Source organism: Nyctibius grandis, chromosome 6, assembly GCF_013368605.1.
Source record: "Nyctibius grandis isolate bNycGra1 chromosome 6, bNycGra1.pri, whole genome shotgun sequence".
Taxonomy (NCBI): domain Eukaryota; kingdom Metazoa; phylum Chordata; class Aves; order Nyctibiiformes; family Nyctibiidae; genus Nyctibius; species Nyctibius grandis.
This window is the reverse complement of record NC_090663.1, coordinates 26,540,021-26,562,889: the sequence shown is the minus strand read 5'-3', so window position 1 is coordinate 26,562,889 and position 22,869 is coordinate 26,540,021. Positions and strand designations below refer to the sequence as shown.

At 41.2% G+C, this 22,869-nt stretch overlaps 1 long non-coding RNA gene across 1 annotated transcript; it reads right to left on the bottom strand.

The window, feature by feature from the left end:
• Positions 1-282: 282 nt before the first annotated feature.
• Positions 283-20,887, bottom strand: LOC137665245 (uncharacterized). The gene is made up of 4 exons (XR_011048465.1): positions 20,680-20,887; positions 20,267-20,359; positions 6,717-8,562; positions 283-1,761 (listed from the first exon to the last, which is right to left on the bottom strand). It is a non-coding gene; the product is annotated as an uncharacterized lncRNA (long non-coding RNA).
• Positions 20,888-22,869: the final 1,982 nt, after the last annotated feature.

The following is a 22,869-nucleotide window of genomic DNA, read 5'->3' as shown; positions in this document are numbered from 1 at the left end:
TGCTTTTTTTTTCCAGTGCTTGGTCTCAGACTTCAGGACTTAATATGACTTCTGTTTCTCCTTTAATTGCCAACCAGTCAAACATAGGAAGTTCTTTATGGAAGTCACAGTCACAGCGCTCTACTTCTGCTAATTCTGAGCCAGCACGCAGCAGCCTGGCCTCACATCACAGCCCTTTCAGAGAGATTACCGGGATGAATCCTGGATGATTCCTGTTCAGTGCTGTGAGAAGTTGGCTAACGCCATTTGCGGCGGGCGGCAAGGAAGGCACAGACTCTGAGATGGAGGATGCAAAGGCCTGAAGCTGAAAGGCCTAAGGCTTTTTATTGTTTTGCTACTACCCTATTTAACTGCTACAATGCAGGAGCCAGACTAGGCAGTTCAAGATAACATCAACATTCACACGCTAAGCACTCAGCACCCATTCTGGCAAGAGCCACAGTGTCCTGGGCTCAAAACATCAACAACCATTCCTTGTTTTCAGCTCTGTGTTCAGAACTGACCTTCAACACGTTTACTTCTTTCATGCCTCAAAAAGCCCTGTGAACTGGTCTCGGCTCCTTTATCTTAGAAGCAAGCAAAAACTATTCTCAGTGCAGTGTTCCCAAGCAAATCTTATGCTCCCCAAGTAAAGCACAGCTCTTTGCAGGCTGAGAGTCTTCCACATTTCCCCCTTTTTTTGTTTATTCGATGACAAGTGTGGTCATGATGTGGGCTTTGGCTTTTCAGAGTCCTCTGATTGCAGACCAGGTAAAATGAAGAACTCACATACCGAGAAATGTCTGAAGCAGCACTCGGGGCAAAGGCACACAAGCAGGGACGCAGGCACTGCGGAGTTCAGTTCCTGTTAGAGAGAGAGTGAGAGAGATTCCGGGCCTGCTGCCTTCGCCTGTATATTAGGAATTTCTGGCAGGCGGCAGTTTTCCACTGTGCCTTGATCTTTCTCACAGCAGGGCAGGAATCTCAGGCATAAACCATTAGGTGCCCTTGAGTCTTATCACAGGCCTATGTTAACTGAATGCAGATGCTCTACTTGTCCAGCACACAAGACTAAATAACAGTAGGTAGTATGATATACGTGTTTTTTGACATCCCAGGTGCAAGTCACTTGAGTGTGTTTACAATCCTCCTTGCCAATCTTCCGTTATATTCCCACATTCTACCCCCTCGCTCATGAGACTGCTTCTCCTGGGGAGTGCAAAGCTGGATGCGCACATTTGGCTTGCGGGGTGTAGAGCAGAATAATATACAGAGGTACGCAATAAATACATATAGAAAAAGGAATAAACATAGATATCTATACAATAATGCTGTAGCATCACTAATTACAAGGAAGGGCCAAAGATAAACAAGACTGTGAACAACATCCCTGTAGTGTATAAATTTACTTGATCCACATGCTCTAGAAGAGATAACTGCTGTGAAAATCAAAACAGTATCTTCTCCTCAGAGCCACCTGCATGTGTCAACAGAAAGGCCTTAACCATGCTTGCGTGGAAGCGAAGTCACACAGCAGACAGCACAACTACGGGGGGACTACGACCACCAGAGACCACCCAAGACCCCTCGCAGCATGCTACTTGCGTGCTCATCCAGTCATTTCAGCATTCCCCAAGTAATGCCTGGTGTCGGGTTGACTGTTCTACGTCGCTTGCGTGGTCCCTGTGCTTTCAGCGTCTGCATTTCTGGTACCGGGTTCTGGTTGTGGTTTCTCCAGCTCATGGTATGGCTTCACGCATCTCGCAGGTAGCCAACGAGGACCTGTTGAGAGTAAAACACAAGCATATCCCCTCCCCCATGTCAACAATTCTACTGGTCCACGCCAATCAGTTGGGCCTGGCAGATCTTTATACCAAACCTTAGGATTTTGTGTAAAGGGAACTTTACCCTGAAAATGTCGTTCCACTGCCGCGGTATCTAATCGAGAAGATGACCGATTTAGAAAATTTAAAGTGAACACAGCCATATCTAATTGTTCTTGAGGAGTTGTGGCTACACTCCCCCTTTTTTGTTTTTGCAACATGTGTTTCAAGTTTTGATGTGTCCGTTCAATTATGGCTTGTCCAGTGGGGGTGTGCGGGATACCTGTAACGTGAGACACACCCCACTGTTGTAGGAATAAGGCCGCTGCTTGAGATAGATAGGCGGGTCTATTGTCTGTTTTTATTTGTTTAGGGAGGCCCATAAGTGCAAAGCACCTTGTCCAATGTTTCTAAACATCCTGAGTCCGTTCCCCTGTAGCTGCAGAAGCAACAACATAACCAGAAAAGGTGTCCACAGTAACATGAACATACTTTTGCCTGCCAAAAGGTGGATAATGTGTAACATCTGTTTGCCAAATTTCATTAGCCTTCAGTCCCCTGACATTTACACCATCATGATAAGTTACAGTATTATATAGTTGACAATCGTTACATGCCCGAATAATATCACGAGCCTGCGTTTTTGTCAGAGCAAATTCTTTCTGTAAACTGCGAGCATTTTGATGGAAAAAGGAGTGAGATAATTGTGCATGTTGAAATCGTTGAGTAAGCGAGGATGATGTTATGGGCAAAACAGTGTACTTATCAGCTACCGCATTCCCTTCTACCAGAGGTCCTGGCAAGCGAGTGTGAGACCAAATATGAACAATAAAGCAAGGATGCTGTCGTTGCTGAAGCAGAGTTGCAATAGCAAGGAAAAGTTTATACAGCTCTTGATTGCTAATTTCTTTGATAAATGCAGCTTCTAAGCGGTTAATAGCGCCAACAGCATATAGTGAATCTGATACAATATTAATAGGTTCGCTTGCAAACAATATCAAAGCTAAATGTATTGCAGACAATTCAACAATCTGAGTGGACGCTTCCACAGTAATTGATGTGTGTTGCCATTGTGCCTTTTCTTTCCAGGCCACTACGGCCTTATTTGTTTTACCTGAGCCGTCTGTAAAAACTGTTTTTGCATTTGGTAAAGGGTGAGGCACCATCACTCTCTGTGGTTGTAAACAGAGGGAAGGTAAGGCTTGCAAGATTTTATTCTGTGGCAAAGTAAAATGGATATCATTCAAATAATCAGCCAGAGCAGCCTGAAATTCAAGGCTGTCCCTCATCAGAGTAATGTACGTTTCCTTATGAAAGGGTAGGTAAATAATGTCAGGGTCTCTATCTGTCAGCTGCTGTATCCTGAACCGTCCTTTCTGAATCACCATAATGACCATCTCCAAAGGGGTCGTAATTGTTTTTGTAAAGGTGTGTGATAAGAAAATCCATTCCAGGGTAACTAATTGCTATGATTCTGTCAGTTGAGCAAATAGCCCATAAGGCTGGAATTTCGTGTGAATCACAAAAAATAGAAGAGGCAAGTGTAAGATTATACGTCCTGCTTGGGAAGTTGTAAGTTTTTGAATTACCAATGCCAATTCCTGTTTTGCTTTGTCAGAAAGGATTCAAGGCGAAGTTAAATCTGAATCCCCCTTCAAGGTGTTAAACAGGGTACTTAACTCTTCAGTAGAAATACCCAGCACAGGACCAATCCAATTAATTGTCCTTAGTAGTTGCTGCAAATCATTTAATGTAGAGATATTGTTTACCAAACGAAGTTGTTGTGGCCGTAAGGTTCTGGTAAACAGTACCCATCCCAAATACTTCCAGGGCGGTTCTGTTTGTATTTTTTCTGGGGAAATATGAAGCCCAAATTGTTGTAAAGAGTCTTTTAGATGATTTACTGTTTTCATCTGTTCTGTCCATGTCAAAGCTGCAATGAGAATGTCATCCATATAATGGTAAATAAGAGACTGTTTAAAAATACTTCGAGTCAGCTCTATTGCAGCAGAGACCACTAACTGACAAATTGTGGGACTGTTCATCATGCCCTGTGGGAGAACCGTCCTTTGGTACCTTTTCATAGGTGCCTGATTATTAATCGAAGGTACAGAGAAAGCAAAATGTGGCTGATCGTCAGGATGGAGAGGTATAGTAAAAAAGCAGTCCTTCAAATCAATTATATATAACTGCCAGTCAGAAGGGATCATTGCTGGACTAGGTGTACCTGGCTGTAAAGCTCCCATAGGCTGTATTACTGCATTGACAGCTCTAAGATCCTGCAATAATCGCCATTTGCCAGATTTCTTTGGTATCACAAATATAGGGGTATTCCAAGGACTAGTTGAGAGTACGATATGTCCAGCCCTTAATTGTTCATTTACTAATTCCTCTGCCCGTTTTTGTTTCTCCCTGTTAAGGGGCCACTGATTTACCCAAACCGGTTTTGTTGTTAGCCAAGTCAGTTTGAGCCGGGGTAAGAGATCAGTGACCCTTGGGTTAAATGGGCCATCATAGCTGACAATACAATACCCCACTGAGCTAAAAGATCACGTCCCCACAATGTAAAAGGAACTGAAAGAAAAAAAGGAACTAAGGTTGCTGTTTTTCCTTCAGGGCCCACCACACAGAGAGTATGTGCACTTTGCAATGGAATTTGCAACCCTCCTACTCCATTCACAGCAGCAGCTACTTGTTTAAGAGGCTAATCTGACGGCCAGTCATTTTTGCTGATAATGGACACGTCTGCTCCAGTATCTAACAGACCTGTGAATAACCGTCCATCAATTTTTATTGTGAGCATAGGCCGATCATTAGTTACCTTTTGATTCCACAACACCTGTGGTGTGTTAGTACTGCCAAATCCTCCTGTGCCGCGTGGATGTGGATTAGCCGCTGGCACAGTATATGGTATCAATAGCAACTGCACCACACACTGACCTTTAGGTATAAAACAAGGTGGTTCTGATGTCCATAACATGATTTTAATTTGGCCCATATAATCTGAATCAATAACTCCTGGTATGACAAATATATTTTGCTTTCCCACAGAAGAACGACCAAAAATTAATCCTACCAGTCCCGAAGGGAGAGGCCCATATACATTGGTATCTATGATCTTAGTCCTTTTATCATTCAATTCTGTATCGGTGGCTGAGGCCAGATCCAACCCGGCGCTGCCGGCTGTGCTGGCAACGAGTTCTGAGACTGTCCGTTTATCGGATTCTCGGACTGTGCATGTGCACAACAGACCCTGTTGTATTGAGGGGCACCGGGCCTCGCGCCCCTCCTCCAGTTTCCCTGCATGGGATTTCCATCCTTATCAAACCTTGATCGACACTGATTGCTCCAATGATAGCCCTTTTCACACTTAGGACATAATCCTCTGGGTGTTCTAGGTCTGTTTGATCCTTTCTGCTCATCTTTTTTCTTTACTGTCAACTTTGGGCAGTTCTTTCTAATATGTCCCATTTGATTACAGTCAAAACATTTCATTTCTGCTCGTCCCACAACGAGTTGCTGAGCCAAGGCACTTGCAAGTAAAGTAGCTTTATGCTCTTCAGAACCCACATTCTGACAAGCTTTAATAAATTCTGCTATACTTTTGTAAGAGTTTTTTAGAGGGCCCAAAATTCTTTGACAATCTGCATTTGCATTTTCATAAGCCAATTGTAATAACAGTGTTTCTACTGTATTTTCATCATCAATCTGCCTGCTCAGTGCTGTTTGTAAACGATCAATAAATGTAACATAGGGTTCTTGAGCTCCTTGCCTGACTGCCGCAAAAGAGGGCTGGCGTTTCCCTGCCTCCGGAACGCGTTTCAGGCACTTTAAAGCCAATGCAGAGATCTGTTGTAAACGCTGCAGAGGTAACCGTGCTTGTACCTCTGGTGTCGCATACTGATTAACTCCCAAATATTCTTGCCTATTTTCCAAAGTGTCTGCAGAAGCAGCCTCCTGGTACTCTGCCAGCCACACTGAATACTGTGCAGGTGTTAAAATCATCCGTAAAAGTGACTTCCAATCATGTGGAGTCATAGTATAGGATTCCCCAATGACTGTTACTAAATTTGAAGTATAGTTACTGTGCAAACCATAGTCTCTCACCGCAGCCCGTACTTCCTTAATCATTTCATAACTAAGGTAGCGATACTCAGGAGAATGATTTGGGCGATAGATTACTGGCATCACCGTCAGCATGGCAAAATCTCCTTTACGAGCAGCTTCCTCTCTACATTTTTCTGCCAGCGTTTTGTATTTCGTTACACAAGACTCTGGTACCTTTTCAGCAAAGCCAATAGGTGGCTCGGCAGACGCAGGATATGGAGGAGCTGTTGGTGTTAACTGTGCTCTGGCCGTAGCCGCTGCCGCTGCTACTGCCGCTGCTGGCTGCGAGACCCCCCGCACCGAAGGGACGGCTGCAGCCGTTTCTTTTACCGATGTTAATGGTGGGTATAAATTGGACTGTATGTCTGGATCTGTGAAATCAAGATTGTAAGGATCGTCTGATTCTCCGGAGACTGTTTCATATACAGGCTCCTGTTGCTCCTTCACATCCACTAAGGTGTTAATAGGAGTGGATGCCAGAGATTGCAAATACTCCTCTACAGGCTGGAGTGCAGAGAGTGCTGTAAAAACAACCCTCCACGTTGCTTCTAAATCCTTTAGAATATCAGACTGCAACGTATTCCGTTTTTGTATTTCTACCCCCATTTTCGCCCAAATCTTTGCATCGTAAGTCCCTGATACAGGGAACCAGGTACAGTTGTCTTTGATCCATACTAATAACTGCACCAATTTCGCTAATTGGACCTTATAGCCCTGTTCGCGTAATATACGCTGTAATACCTCAGTGTAGAGCTTATGCTCTTGGGAACTAGCCTGTCCCATGTTTATTGCGATTGCGGAACTCACTGATTCTGGGGACTCTCTGGTCCTGGGGACCCTCCGGTCCTGGAGACTCGCTCTCCGGTCCTGAGGATTCTCTGATCCTGGGGACTCTCCTGTCCTGGGGACTCACTCTCCGGTCCTGGGGACTCTCCGGTCCTGGGGATTTTCTGATCCTGGGGATTCTCCGATCCTGGGGACTCTCAGGTCCTGGGGACTCTCCGGTCCTGGTGATTTTCTGATCCTGGGGATTCTCCGATCCTGGGGACTCTCAGGTCCTGGGGACTCTCCGGTCCTGGTGATTTTCTGATCCTGGGGATTCTCCGATCCTGGGGACTCTCAGGTCCTGGGGACTCTCCGGTCCTGGCGCGTGCTAGCCCCTGACAATCCTTCGATCAGAGTCGCCGCCGCTTCTTCGTTAATCTTCAACCTTGTTCGGGCGCCATTTGCGGCGGGCGGCAAGGAAGGCACAGACTCTGAGATGGAGGATGCAAGGGCATGAAGCTGAAAGGCTTAAGGCTTTTTATTGTTTTGCTACTACCCTATTTAACTGCTACAATGCAGGAGCCAGACTAGGCAGTTCAAGATAACATCAACATTCACACGCTAAGCACTCAGCACCCGTTCTGGCAAGAGCCACAGTGTCCTGGGCTCAAAACATCAACAACCATTCCTTGTTTTCAGCTCTGTGTTCAGAACTGACCTTCAACACGTTTACTTCTTTCATGCCTCAAAAAGCCCTGTGAACTGGTCTCGGCTCCTTTATCTTAGAAGCAAGCAAAAACTATTCTCAGTGCAGTGTTCCCAAGCAAATCTTATGCTCCCCAAGTAAAGCAGAGCTCTTTGCAGGCTGAGGGTCTTCCACAGCCATTCCCACTATTGGGGGCTAAAAATCCCATTGCTAAAAAGCACTTGTTCAGTATTGTGAATATGTTTTTCATGTTGAAGAATGCTTTTTGTTTATTTGTGAATAAATTTTCTATGTATTACACCCTTTCAAGTTGGCACTGCTCATTGTTATCAGATGAAATGTTTTATTTCTACATATTATTGGGTATACACTAGATCACGTACTAAAGGCATATATGACTGGTTAGAAGAATAAGTACTACTTGGGTAAATTTTCATTGTACGGATATTTGGAAACCTTTCAAAGTTCATTAGTGTGTTACCAGAATGCATGTGAACAAAAGAAATGCTACACATCACTTGCAAAGATATTAATTAATATCCTTCTGCATTACTGATCAGGAACATAACAGTTAACATACTGTCCTGGTTTCATTGGGATTTTGTTTCAGTTTGTGGCCAGCCATGGTGATCAAGGCCCTTAGCAGTTAAATGCAGGGCAGCTGACCCAGGCTGGCCCACAGGTGTATTCTATATCATTAACAATCAAGTTCACTATAAAAGGGAGGGCTTGGGGGGAAGAGGTGGGGGTTCTTTTTGCTCTCCTTTCCTCATTTCTAATGATTGCTATTCATGTAGCAACTTGCTAGTGCTTTATAGCTGAGTATAAAATTTTGTGTGTTTTGTATTATCACTTATATTGGTTTCTTTATTTTATTAAATCTGTTTAATTTTAACCCATGAGTCTCCCTCCTTTTCCCAGTTTGGTCGGGGAAGGGGCATTGGGTGAGAGAAAAACTGTTATTGTTTAGCCCTGGGTGTGGGCTAAACATAGACACATACCCTTTTGGAAAAACTCTGAGATGAAAGATCAGTGGAACCTAAGATTAAGGAAAGCAAGCAAAAATATGTTGTTTGGCTGCTTTTGGAATCTTCTGTCTTCTCTCCTCTAGCACTTTGGTAGTGATCCTTCAGCAGCTCCTCTGGCCTCTGCATCTCTCTGGCTGGGCACACCTGCCCTCAGCTGCAAAATAAAAAAAAAGTATTGGTAATGGAATTTCACTCAGGAATATTGATCGTGTTCCTCTTGCCAGAATTAAAGACTACTTAATATTGCATTGATTGAATAATCATTATAGCTGATAGCATAGCGTCTTCAAGAGAAGCCTGAGATGCCAAGCCATTGCTCCATCTAAACAGTTCCTGTAACTTAGTTGGGTTTTGGCTGGAATCCCCTGAAGATGCCTTGATAAGCCCCTTTGGCCAGTTAGATTTCTTCCAACTTTTTGGGCAGAAGTATAGTCCAGAGAACATTGAACTCTTTCTTGCACAACAAGATACCTGGCATCAGCCTCCCAAAGTACGAAGGGAAACAGTGGTCTGATTGCTCTGGAGTTCCAGGGACAAGGTGTTCGCTGTTCAGGAGCTTTTCCCTACATTTTGTCAGCCTCTGTCAGAATCTGAGCTAGACCAGGTGCTGCATAACTGCAGAGAGAGCTACAAGGAGTGACTGGGATTTCCCTGCTCAACTCTGCGTACAGGTGAGGTAGGGGCAACATCCCCGAGTATGGTATGAACGCAGAGTATGTATCACAGCTGTACTGAGGGTGCAGAGCAATCTGAGGTCACTGTGAAGGTGGCGTGCAGGAGGAGGAGCAGACACCCGGGAGCCAGCAGAGTAACCTGCCAGTGTTGCCAAGTCCTGAATCTGAACTCCCGTGAGGGATAGAGCTATCCAGGCACTTTCAAACAGCGTTTCAGTGGGAACAATCTGAGCATCCTCATTTCCCGTTGTCCCATGTTTAAAGGATGAGGCAAACGAGGAAGAGGCTGACCTTGTGGAAATGTCAGTGAGCTTTTGCCGTGCTTCTCAAAGGCAGGAGAGAAGTAACCACAGAAAAAAACAGCATTTCTGTAAGTGAAGAACGATATAGCCACAAAGACGTTGACTTTGCAAAGCACTCTGACAAAGTATCACCATGGACTCAACTGAAGGAGCTGTGGCAGACAGCAACAGGTCCATGGAGGATCTCCTCTTTCTCCTGAGTGCCTCAGGTTGACTATAAATCAAACAGATTTTCTTCAAGATGGAGGAAAATGGTCATCGGGATCCATCACATAGTGTAGGCTCAGCTGTGTCACTGAAAGCCTGTTTGAAAGTCCTTGCCTTATGCCTTCTGGGCCTGCCCTGAACAGAGTGGCCAGAACCATGCAACTTGCAAAGTGCCACAGTCCTAAAAACTGCATGATCTAATGGGACTAAAAGAGGCTGAAAAAGGAAGAACAGTCAAGTGCTGCCTGCAGTTGCTCCTGTGATTAACATAATTTTCATGCAAACAGTACAATGCAAATCATTTCAAAATACCAGATAATCTAACAATTAGATTTTTCCTGGTGACTCTTCCAGAGAGCAAATTTCCAAGAAAGAATTAGAAAACCAATGGTATTTCATGAAAAGGCTGAGATACTGGGTTGTAGGAGAAAAGTTGTATTTGTTTGACCACAGATAAAAAGAAGCAGATAAAACTGAGTCATAAAGGATGGAATCCTTTTCCTTTCTTTTCTCTAACTGTTACCTAACCCACCTGAAGTTAGCAAAATAAAACATAAAAATAAAAAACAACCAATAAACCAAGTCAATTTACTGACTTTATGCTCTCTCTGGGAACTTCAAATACTGTAGCTAATTTTACTTGAATCTTCTTCAAAATATGTGGAACCATTACTAAATTCAAATTAATGCTAGAATTTCAGAGTAGGGTACTTAAAGCATCCCTCTTCACTTACACTTACTGAAGCCAAAAGCTTGTTGTAACTTGGGCTCGGTATGGTTGTGGCTGCACAGGCTTTTCACACCACATATGAACTAAATGGCCTGTGCTTTTTAATGGTGTTATTTCTTTAGCTGTAACACCACAGCAGTAAACTCCTTTATTTAACTTGTAGATAAGAAGAAAAATGAGTAACATGATCACAATGATGCTGATCAATATTTTCTGGCAAATTTTGAGTTGTATGTAACTTTTTTTGTTTAAGGACTTGCTCCAACTTTGAGAGAACCAATCTGTGTGTGTGGTGGTTAAATAACGTATCGTTTCTTAAAGCATGACAGTCCATGAATATTCCTGCTTTCTGAAATTAAAAAAACACAAACAACTAAGTGACTGTAAAGCTCCAAATTCACTCGTGGCTTCAAGTCAGCCACAAGACTGGACACCTTTGGATCACATCATACCGGCCAAATTGTATTTCACGGAGCAGCTGCTGTGTTGGGTACAGTGTTTTCTCTTTTAGCAAAGTAGACAGTAGAGATGATAGTCTTATTTGTCGGTCAGAAGAATCAGGAATCAGCTTGCAACATTTTGGAGAATTTTTAAGCCTATGGGTCTTTTGCTGGTGCAGCAGACGTTACTACTACAGCTTGCTCTGTAAGAGCAATATAATGACAACAAAAGAAAAATCCTGAAAGAAATGTAAAGAAGTTTAAATTTCAACTCAGCCTAAGGTCACAAACAAGATCATTCCCAAGTCAAAACAGCATGTGATTTCTGTAATTGTCAATAAACATGGGATTTTGATAAACTATATATTTTATGGTACTTTTCTGGCTGATGAAAGAGGTTTATCTAATATATGTTCTATATTTTTTGGTTGTCATTTGGCTGTAAGCTGCAAGGAAGGCTATTTATTGCACTTTGTAAGGTATTTCTCTGTCCCAGGTTTCACACTGCAGAGTATCATCACTGGAGAAACGAAAATGAGAAACAAGCATGGGACACCAGTGGGTGCTCAGCAAGGTGTGAGCACAGCTTTGCACTTGCTGTCACATGCAGCCAGCCAGCCATAGGAACAAGGGCACTGCAAACATACGAGATGAGACAAGCAGTTAATGGTTCGATGTAGACATATTTCATCCCTTTTTGTCAGTGCCCCTACACCAATTTGTCAGATTCAGTGTTTCAGTTAACACCTGAAATACAGATAGCAACGGCAAGTTAGAAGTACCAGCTATGTCTTTCATATCCAAAGCATCACATGAGTTTAACACTAATTTTTAGCGCACTAATTTTTAGCACACTAATTAAATATTACTTGTGGTTCTTCAGGTAATAGATGAGTTTGCTGTGTGACAGAATAAAAGGCACATTTATTAAGGAAGCTGGTGTAAGCTGATGAGATCTGCCAAAGAGCTAACAGAAATCTGAAGCTTTTAAAGTCATGGACTACCTGGCCATTCCTTCATTATGTTATCTTAGAAATTCCGTAGGCGCCATAAAAAGACATTTCCTAGGGAAACTTTCAATATAGCATACTATTTGGCACATGCTGGAACAACATAAAAGATTACCAGTTAACTGTTATCAATAAGGATTTTTTAAAATCCCATTATCTACAACAGTAGTTTGTACAGGGGGATTTCATCAATGTATATAAACACCTGAAGGGAAGGTGCAAAGAGGATGGAGCCAGGCTCTTTTCCGTAGTGCCCAGTGACAGGACCGGAGGCAATGGGCATCAGCTGGAACACAGGAGTTTCCCTCTGAACATCATAGAACACTTCTTAACTGTGAGGGTGACCAAGTACTGGCACAGGTTTGCCCAGGGAGGTTGTGGAGTCTCCCTCCTTGGAGGTATTAAAAAACCATCTAGACATGGTCCTGGGCAACTGGCTCTTGGTGGCCCTGCTTGAGCAGGGGGTTAGACCAGATGATGACCTCCAGAGGTCTATTCCAGCCTCAACCATTCTGTGATAGGTGAAATACTGTATGTTCTGGCAAGGAATCTAAATTTTTCATTGCTGACTTCTGCATTACTGCGATACAGCTGTACAGAAAATTCATGAAATGCTAACAGAAAGTGAGTATCACAATCTGTGACATTTTCCTGTTATATATGCAGATACTACATTTAAACTGTTCTACCCAGTTCCCCATTTTCTGTGGGCTTTTAATGCATAGCCATTCTCCCATTTACTGCCAATTGGGACATGGCAATTGATATTTGTGGTACCTACAGAAATAAAGAAGAGGACTAAGGGTTATAGAATATTACTGCTAACAAGTTAAAGTTACCTGTAGGTTCTCAGAGCTTAAAGCGCAGAAAAGTCTTAGCTCTAGTACTTTGTGCAGTCTGAAAATTTCAATGTATTTTATTAGCTTTCACTTCCATCACTAGCTTGAAATACTAGTGGGAGGCAGAAGAGAAGAAAGCTTTAGTTCTGTAGCAGAGATTGACTGGCAAACTGTGACGCACATTGCACATTTCAAAAAGCACATATAGCACTCACAGGAGGATGTTGTCTTAAATAAAGAACTGTTCGTGTAACCTGATGAGAGGGTAGGGGGAAGCAGGGGAGGAGAAGGAAGGATGTAGCAGAGACTGTATTCCTGGCTTGCATTTTAGTATTTGTTCTCCACTTCTGTGGTCTACCAGCTAACCCAAGGATGTGTCAAGTTCTTTTACGTTTCCTCTTGGAAATGGTTTCTCCATTGTTTATTGTAAGCCTCTTGTTCACAACTGAAAGTCTTTTCTAATTCCCACCATTTGGCATAAACTCCTGACCTCTGGCAGCAGGCAGATATCGGGTCCTGTGGCAGCTGAACTACTAAAACGTGCTTTTTCTGTCTTGTTCTAGACAGCACCCAGTTTCCAGGTTCAAGGACGAACTAACTTACGTTTGTTCAAACAGACAGGACAAAGTTAGAGCTAATGCCAGTTCTTTTCAAGTATATTTTGGATTGCTGCCCTTCTCTTAGATGTTGCTTCACTTTAAAGCCCAAAAATGCAAGTTTAAGCGAAAAATAAAATTAATCTGGCTAATAAATACATGATCTTGAACTCACCCCTTATGCAAATGATTCAAATTATGCTGTGACAAAAATTAAGTATTTAATGTTTTGGTTTCACAGAATTAGAGAGTAATATGCACAGATTATTTTGGCCCAATTCCTTTATGAAAGAAGTGAGTGGGGTGCACTATTTTTATATATGTTCTTCAGTTCTGTTGTAACTGTAATTAAACTTTCTTCCCTCGTTAGGTACATTTCTGGATACCTAGGTAGATTTACTAAGCTGACAACTTGATTTGGAGAAGACGGTGTTGTCTGTTACAGAAATGAGGTTGAGAGTGGTTCTGACAGTTCTCTTGCCCTAAGTTATGGAAAGGTTTCCTTAGCCAGTATTAGTTATCCAGAGTAGAAGTAAAAAAACCTAATGTCGTCACAGCATAAATATACTGGATAGATATTTGCCTTACCAACAATAAGTTGTGAGGATTATAGGCAAGTTTCCCAAAAATGTTAAGCTTCTAAATCCAACTTTAGGCTTCTAAGTAAGCTGTTTCTCAAAAGTGCTGAACCTGCAGCAGTTCCCATTGAATGCTCGGGCTTGTAAATGCATGGCCGAGGGGCACGATGACCATATCAAAGGGGAAAGGCGGATGCTTTAAAGAAACTGGCACAGCGTGCTTTTATAATATAGAGCTACACTCCACAGTTTACACCACCAAAGGTGATATATTTGTTTTATAGCGAGAAAAACTGAGCTCACGTGCAAAAGATTTCTCTGATGTCTCACTGATGGAGGAAATAGTATCTAAAGTACGGAAAGTCAGTAGCTTCACATTTGTGCTAGAAAGCGACTTGAAGAAGGAGGTAACACTAAATGCCCTTGCTTTCCCTAAATAAATAAAAAAATCTGCAATTAAGGAATTGATTTAAAAGAGGTAGACTCTTATATTATTTACTCTCGACAGAGGAGGTAAAGCATATCTTACTGAAACCATACAAGTACTAAATGAAAGTCTATACTGAGAAAATTGTGTATCAGGTCTTAAAATGGCCCAAAAAACTTGGAGATTGGACTACAATCTGCTTTTTAAACAGTTGCATTTTGAAACTTTAAAAAGTTTCAGTTAAAATGTAACAGAATAGTTAAAAAAATTAACTAGGTTCTTCAAAAGCTTTTATTATCTCAGTAGTCATGTCATGATTTGATAGGAACAGGATGCCCTCTCTCGGTTATAGCAGAAATAATCACAGAGAGACTTGCTGTCATAGTTGAGCTAGAACAGTATTCAGGGTGTCCTGCCTTGTCAAAAATCCCCACGTTTCTGCCAGTAGCAATTGTTTGATAATTTAGTGCTAGTCTTCCTGTAATTTAGGGGCAGGAGTTTCCTCTGCTTGTCTTTAGAATTCTGTAACAGAAAACAAATGTCAGTGAACAAAAAATCTCTGCACTGTTCCTCATACTGCTGCAATATTCCTGTTTCCATGATGTTCGATTATCAAGGAATGAAAAGAAATACTGAGAACATAACAGGAGCGCCATGCATTTGGAAGTCTGCCATCTTTCCCATATCTTATTTTGCATAAACTTGAAGTTGTATTCAACTGAATTTTACTTTCTGAAGTCCTGTTGTTAATATACAGAAAACGTAAGTAAATTGGCATGGTAATATGCTTTAGTAAAGGCTCTGAAACTTCACCATGGGCCTAGGGGGGTTGTTTTGCTTTCTACCTTCTGTGACCAAATTGTTGAAAGGAATTAATGTCACCACCTCTGAGAACAATTTGCTTCTGTAACCATTCCTGTATTAATAAATTTTTCTGGGGTCATGTGCTTGCTCGGTAAATGCAAATATCTCACTAGGTACTTGGCTCAGTGCCTTCACTGCTTTAGAAATTGTTTGGAGATTGGCTTTCCGATTAGCATAATTATGCTCATTTTTATTCTTGGTTTACTTGCCAAATACTCAGACTCAAAGCTACTTCCTGCTTGTTCATATTTTGTAGGTGACAGGCTAGTCATCGTCTGCTTATTTTTCACAGCAAGATTGAAATGATACATGATCAAAAGAAGTAGTAGTATAATGTGTTGCAATTCTACCCCATGTCCTGGAATGGGAATGCACTGAAAAGGTTTGAACATGTTTGATTTAAACTATAGTTTCTTTCTTATATAACAAGAACAGCTTTATGAGATCACAAATGGTAATTAACTCTTTGCAAATATGCTATAAGTGATTCATAATATTTGCCTCCTCCAGCACAATTATCTGATCCCAGTAAAAGACATTTCTGCCTTGTCCAGGGATGTGTGACCACCATTCAGAGCCTGAAGTATAATTAGATCTATACTAGGAACTGATAGTTCACAGTGTAGTGCTTCGGATCATATGGTAACCAAACCTTAAAAAAAAAAAGACTAGCAAAAAAAAAAAAAAGTTTACAAAAGCTTTACTCTTGAGGAAGGAAAGCACTCTTTACACAAAAAATGCACTTGCAGATAGAGATGGGTAAGAGGAAAAGAAGCAGCCTGAGTCACACTTCTTGGGAAGCCTGAAGTTTGTGTGAGACTTCTTAGGGAAATATGATGTGGTACAAAACCAGCACCGTAGAAAACCTTCATTACAAGCTCTGCAAAGGGGGCATTATTATCGATTCTGAAGGACTACCTTTCCATTCCTAGTTCTGTTAAAATCATATTTGTCCTTAGAATATCTGCCTGGGTCTGAAGCAGCATTAACTTTACATTTAGCAGACGTATCACTCTGAAAAAAGGGAAAAGTTTTATTGAAGTGAGAAGGCTGTTAGTAGGGAAGAGACAGAATCACAGTATTAAGTAACATATAAAAACAAGTTAAGTAATACATAGTTCACACTTATGGGCACAAGTTTAAAGCTTCCGTTTCTTCACAAGCAAGCACCAGATAACCCAAGACAGCTCTACCTGAAGAGGAATTTATTGCCACATCTGTGGTCAGCAAAGATGCCGGATGGCTTGGTGGCTCTACAGCATCGTCACTCTGTCGACATGGAAGACCCCAAATCTGGTGACCATGTGGACAGGCTACAACCTCCATTCAAACCCTCTTTGGTGAATGAACTACAGGTATTCTGCACTGATGATGAAGAGAGAGAACCAAGTTTCTGTGGGTGCCAGCTGAAGAAAGGACTATATTGAATGATGAAGTTTTAACACTACATTCTGAAACCTGTTCTTTATTACAGCACTCTACTGTCACTTTATTGTACATACTGCTGGTGTATTGTAACACAATATTACTGTAGACAAACTGTACAATTTCCTCTATAGATGTAAATACTTGCTGGAACAAAGTCTTCCTGACAAAAACATCATTAAAGACTTCTCAAGCAATTCAGTGTCAATAAGATGAGATAATGTTTTTCTATTTAAAGACTTGCTTTAAAGATGAGATAATGATTTTCTATTTAAAGATATGCTTTAAAGCAATAATCTGTCTTAGAAAAGAAAGTATGAAGCAAGCTGGAAGAATAAGTCCCCTATATAGCAAACATATACCTACTCATATCATCAGTGCAGGCAAGATGACATGCAGGCATGTTTACACCTTTCTTTTCATGAAGCAGCAGCATGTGAGCTCAGTCACATACCAGATAAACTGTCAGCAAGGCTTACTGAACACACTATTCTAAATTCTTAGTTAAAATGCTTAAACGCAGCATTCAGCTCATGCGCTAAAAACAAAGCAGAAAAATACACACAGATGCAAGTCTCTCAGTTCCCCATGCTACAAATTTTGACTCATGCTGTAGCTGCAGTTTTCTTAGTGCATCCCAAAATGTGTGGCAAAAATTTTGGGTGTTTGCTTTTTAAGCACATATCCTCTTATTTTCTCCCCCTCCCTACATTGTGTGAGAAATTTCTACTACTGTTAACATACATTGCAGCAAATTTAAACAGTGCTAAAAGTTTTATATACAGCAATCTAACAGTAAAAAGTTTGGGTATTTCAATATCTTTTAAAACTAGGTTTGTAATCTTTTAAACAAGAGATGTGTCTGTCTTCAAAGTATTTTCTCAGCTTGCTTGTTAAATATTGCAGTTTTATGAATCATGGGTTTTTTATGATTTAAGTAGTCAAAAAAAGTAGTCAGCTTTGGTATCTTAACAGGAAATTTGACAAATACTTGTGACAAAAGTAGGAAATAAAAACTGCAAGGACATAAAATACTTTTTCTTTCTGTGCTTCTAGAAGATTAGTGTTCTCTGTCTGGGTAAAGGGGTGCTCCCAAGCTCAGGGGCGCTCATGGGGCTCCCCATCTCCAGCTCTGCCTGATGTCAGATCCCCTCTGCAAGCTGCCCAGGAAGCCAGCAGGACACACGGACACCAGGTGCAGAGCTGAAAGCTTCCGCCCATCCCACGAGCTGATCTAGCGCTCTGATGGGCTGAGAAAGTGCCAGAAGTAATGAGAAAAGGGGCTTTTTGTTAAAAAACCCGACTTTTAGATGGACTTCACGTTTGGCAAGTGTGAGAGGAGGAGACCTTGTAAGTGAGGGAGAAGCTTCTTCCTGTCCCTGCTCCTGGTGCTGCCACCTCCCACCCTGAGACCTTGTGCTCGGAGTCCCAGTCCTCCCTCACGTGCTCTTTTCCCGTACAAGAGCTCGGATGTGTTAAATAGAAGTAGACAATGAAGGTCCTTCATGCGAGATATAAATTTGTGGAATTCCTTGCTAAGGTTGCTAGAAACTGCATGGCTCACAGGGCAATGAGAAGCTCGAGGAACAGAAATTCAGCAAGGGCTGCTGAGTGCTTAGGCATCACTTGTAACCATGCATGCAAGGGTGCAGATTGTTCAAGGCTGAGCAGATAGATAGTCAGCAGGAGTAGCCTTGTTCCATAGTCTGTTGGGTCTGGCTAAAGACCTGTGGGCCTCAACTGCGAATCATCTCATGGATAGAAATGTATTTAAGGGCACACCTTGTTCATTCATATAGAAGCAAGGCATCCCCCCCTCAAAAAAGTAACATATTACATGCTGGACAGCAGCAGCTGTTCTAACCACACCAAGACTAACCCACTGCTTTTTTTTGCCAGCCACTTCTTCCTTCCTTAGAGATCTGCATCCTCTGATTTACTTTGCTTCCTGTTATCTCTTCAAGTCAATACATTTAAAAAATAGTTACGTCGTGAAACATAGCACTTCAAAGCAGATCCTGATTCTTAGCTGAAGCTCTCCCTCATATCGCTCATTTTCAGCCAGGAGTCTAAATATTAGCAGCTCTGAAGTACATACTTCTGTTTATTGTGTCTCAGGATGGTTTTCACTGACGCACTTCTCTGTTCTACTCAGCCATAAGCAGACGTTTACACCTGCACATTCTTCAGGGCACAGTTTTAGCAAAAACATCTTGTAATTACTAGAATTACTACTTCCTCACTTCTTTCAATTTTTTAATGTTATTTTATTTTAAAAAGCAGACTGCACCCTGCTTCTCCCCTTTCCCAAGAAAGACATTTTGGTACAGTGGAAGCACGAAGGTGCTGCCTTGTTACCAACAATAAAGATAACACCCCATGAGACCATAGACAGGATAACACAGTATCGAAGAGGTAAAAAATAATCACATAACCCACTGTTGAGTACAAAGGTGTAGTGCTTTTTCGTAAGGTGCTGTAGGACAGGACAGACGAGGAGCACAAAGCAGCGCAGTAAGTTTGCAGCACAGATAACGTGTAATGACCTAGATAGATTATAAAGAGTCATCACTACGTACAAGTTTCATCTACAGTACTCCAGGTTGTAATTAGAGTTTTCACTTCCAGGACTTCTGAGAAATTTTAAATTTTAGTATAATATTGCAGGTTATCATATTTATCATTTTATAAAACTTGTATCATCATAGCTATTATAAAAGTCTTTCATAACCAGTCTTAATATCAGTAACGTAACTGAAAACATATAAATATGACAAGCAGCATTTTTCTGTGGGAGCAAATCTTTAGGAAAAAATTGCAAAAGTTACCAGAAGTTTTTTTTTAAAAGGTAAAGGTGTGCCCCCCGCCCCTATTTCAGAAAACATGTTCACCTAATTCTGAGCATTTGGTTATGGGAGTGCTACACTATGACGGAGTGACTTAAGAGAGTTCCTTCAATTACTAGCCATTTAATGAAAAAAAAGCATTTTTTTAATCTTATAGCTGTAGAGAATAGGCTGGCAACCACTGACAATTAAAACAATTTAAAAACAATGCAGTTACTCAGATTTACTTTCTGTGCCACTGAAAAAAAAATGGCTCTCTCCATTCTTAAAAGCAAAAAAGGTCTTGCATAAAAAATAATGGAATAATGTGAAGAATATCAGTTATCTCAGTTCTCCCATTACGTTTTTGTGTACTGAAAAAAAGGACCAGTCTAACATTTTTGGATCACACTTTTCTGACATAAAGGTGGAGATTTTTCTTCATTGGTCCCTTTTCTAGGTAAGGCAACAATTTACATTCAAGACAAAATTCAATCTTATGTTAGCTGACAGCCACCACACTTCTGAAGATACCTGAAATATCTTCATTTTGTTATCTACTCATTACACTAAAATTTTAATTGGAGCTCTGGACAAGCTAATTTAATGTGGCACCTCTGATTCTTTTGCCTTAGAAGCTTATTCTGATGTGAACCTGATGCCAATATTGAAGATAGCAAAGCATGTGTATTTTAAGTGCTGTGAGACTTGCAGGGTGGCAGTGGATAAAAAAGAGGCTTTCAAAGATAAAATGGCTTCTTTCCTCCCTGATGCAGAAGTGACTTGTTAGAGATTAAATTTTGCTTTCTGTTGCGTACACTTCCAGGACCTAAAGTTTACCAGCTAAGTTCTAATGAAGTGACTTATTTTTAGCTGAGAGAAGCTCCCCAGAGAAACAATGAGCCATGATTTCCATTCCACTGTTTTACTGTAAGACTCACGAGTTATTTAGGATCCTTCTCGGTTGCTGTGATGGCTTAGAGGTTCCTGGCAGGTCAGCCAGCACTGAGGCACCAAATACAATGTCAACGTCGCTGTTAAACACAGGGAGAAATTTTAATTGTCAAAGAAAGGAAGATGCATTGACCATAGCACAAACAAGCAAACAAAAAAAACCCCCATCATTATTTGGGATAGGCACAGGTATAGCCATTTGACCAGACAGACTAACATAAAGCTACAGAAGTCAGAAAAGGGTTGGAAGAGAGAAGGACTGAGTGAGACAAAATCCCAGGTGTCAATAGGGCAGTTCTCCACAGAATTATTTACTATAGATGGGTTTTCCAGTAATCATCCACTGGAAGTATTACAGCCCTTTGAACATAGAAACAGTCAGTAATATAGCTTTACTTACCTGTACAACAGGGGGAACCCCCCCAAGAATGCATAAAGGAGCAAAAGTAATCCCTTTCCCCACCATATTCACCACCCTAAGTTAACCTGAAAACACTATTATCCCCTATTTGAAAAGGCTTGTAAGCAGCTATCCATGTGACAGGCAAGGATCACATGCCAATGTCTCCTCAGCTGATTAAAGCACAACCTCTTGGCATGGCTATATGGGAGCTGGTAACCTTCTCAGCTGCTGAAATAGATCTGTGTTCCTATTTTAGGGTGCAGAGCTCCTTGCTCTGCAATGCTCAGCTGAACTGATCTTGACACCTACCCTTATTTATGTGCTGCCTACTTTAGGAAGCAGCTGTGGATTTTGTGACTAGAAAGTGCATCAGTCAGACGTCCTCTGCAAGAGTCAGAGCTTTCTTGGGCTCTTTCAAAAGTCACAACCTAAACCAGTTAGCGATTTTATGAAGAGACAAACATGCAGTGAGCATCTCCCCTCCTTTGCTGAAGTAGAATATCCCGCTTCAGAAAACCCCTGATTTCACTCGAATGCTCCCAAGTTTTGTTCTCATCCATCCTTGTCGGTTCCCTCAAACACCGTAACATTGTGTTTCCACGTCAGCTTTAGCAATGATGACCACTGACAGTGTGCCGATTAATCAGCTCTTGCCCCCCTTCCTGTTACTCTGATCACATCTCTATTTTTTCCATCTTTGATACTGTCAGTGGCCCCACAAGAAAGAGCAAAATTTATCTGTATAGTTTGTCTCCTAACAGCAAAATATAATTCAAACTATTGCTTACTCTTCTTTCAGCTGCTTTCCAACTATGAATTGCATGGAAGGCAGAGTAAAAAGCTGTATTGCTTTAAACCACAGATGTGAATCTACGGCAAACACCAACTTCACTGGCATCTCTTAGACTCTAACGGATGCTCCAGTTACTCTGAGCTGCCCAAGGGGTCGTCTTCCTCCTGCATCCAAGCCCTCCTGCAACCCATGACCAGTCTGGCAAAAAGGCAGGAAGAGGGGCTGAGAGGGAAGCAGCATAAAGTGCTAACACTTAAGTTTACAGATTGTTACTACCTGGCAGTATTTTCTCTTGACAGAACTTAGCCCACTATTGGAGTTTGATATTTCTTTCGAAAAAGGGTATTTCATATTTTAAAGGGGAAAAAAAAATCCTCTTGTCAGAGTTCCTTGAAGTGGAGAATTAAGTGAAGGATCTGACCTTACACAGCAGCACTGTTCTGATTTGGCTTGCACTCTGTTGTTACTGTGGTTTATGGACAAACACCATTGGAAAAAAATGCCTTTGCTTTTTTTCAGTCAAAATATTTTTAACTGAAGGAATGTGAAAATATTCAGCAGGACCTTCTTACTTTTACCATAGAACATCAGCAGCTGAGACAAGATTACATTTTATAAACATCAGGTGGAAATCCTGATTATGGCTTCTGTTTGTAGTGTGCTATCACCAGAAGCAAATATTTGGAGATGCAAGACCTTTTGTTGACTTAACACTCTTGAGGGATTCTTTGGAATAATTTGGGTGTTTACTTTAGGAGGCTGAATAAAGGTCAAATGAATCCTTAGAAAAAGACCTCTAGTACCATATACTACTTACATATTCCCTGTGAAGTGATTTAAGAATCTAGGATTTCTACCTAACACAATTCTAGGTGATAATATTTCTCTATAATACATTATATATATGATAGAGAGATATATATAACATATTACACTGATCTTATAGAGAGATACAACATATTATATCATAACATAACATATTATATCTATCTAGGCACTGATATAACTCTAGGCAATGACTTTGCTGAGAAAGGCTGGGTTCCTTCCATATAAGGCTGGGTTCCTTCCTATTGTTCCTTCCATAATGACAATTAAGGATATGATTATTGCAGATTAGTGTTTGGTGTACATAGTAATTCATACCAAAGATATCATTTATAAGTCTGTCCTCATCTTAATGTATTAATATTATTTGTACTACTCTGAGATAACCTTTTGCAAGTCTAGGCTGGTTATAAAGCAATTTTGCTTGTATGTTTTCGTTCCTGCCTCCATTTCCATTAGAAAATATTCTGGCAGGGAGAAACTGATTTGCATTATGCCAAAGCTGGGGTTTTCCTGAAAATAAAAAGTAAAAACACTTTATCAGAAACATTTGACTTAACATAAAGTTA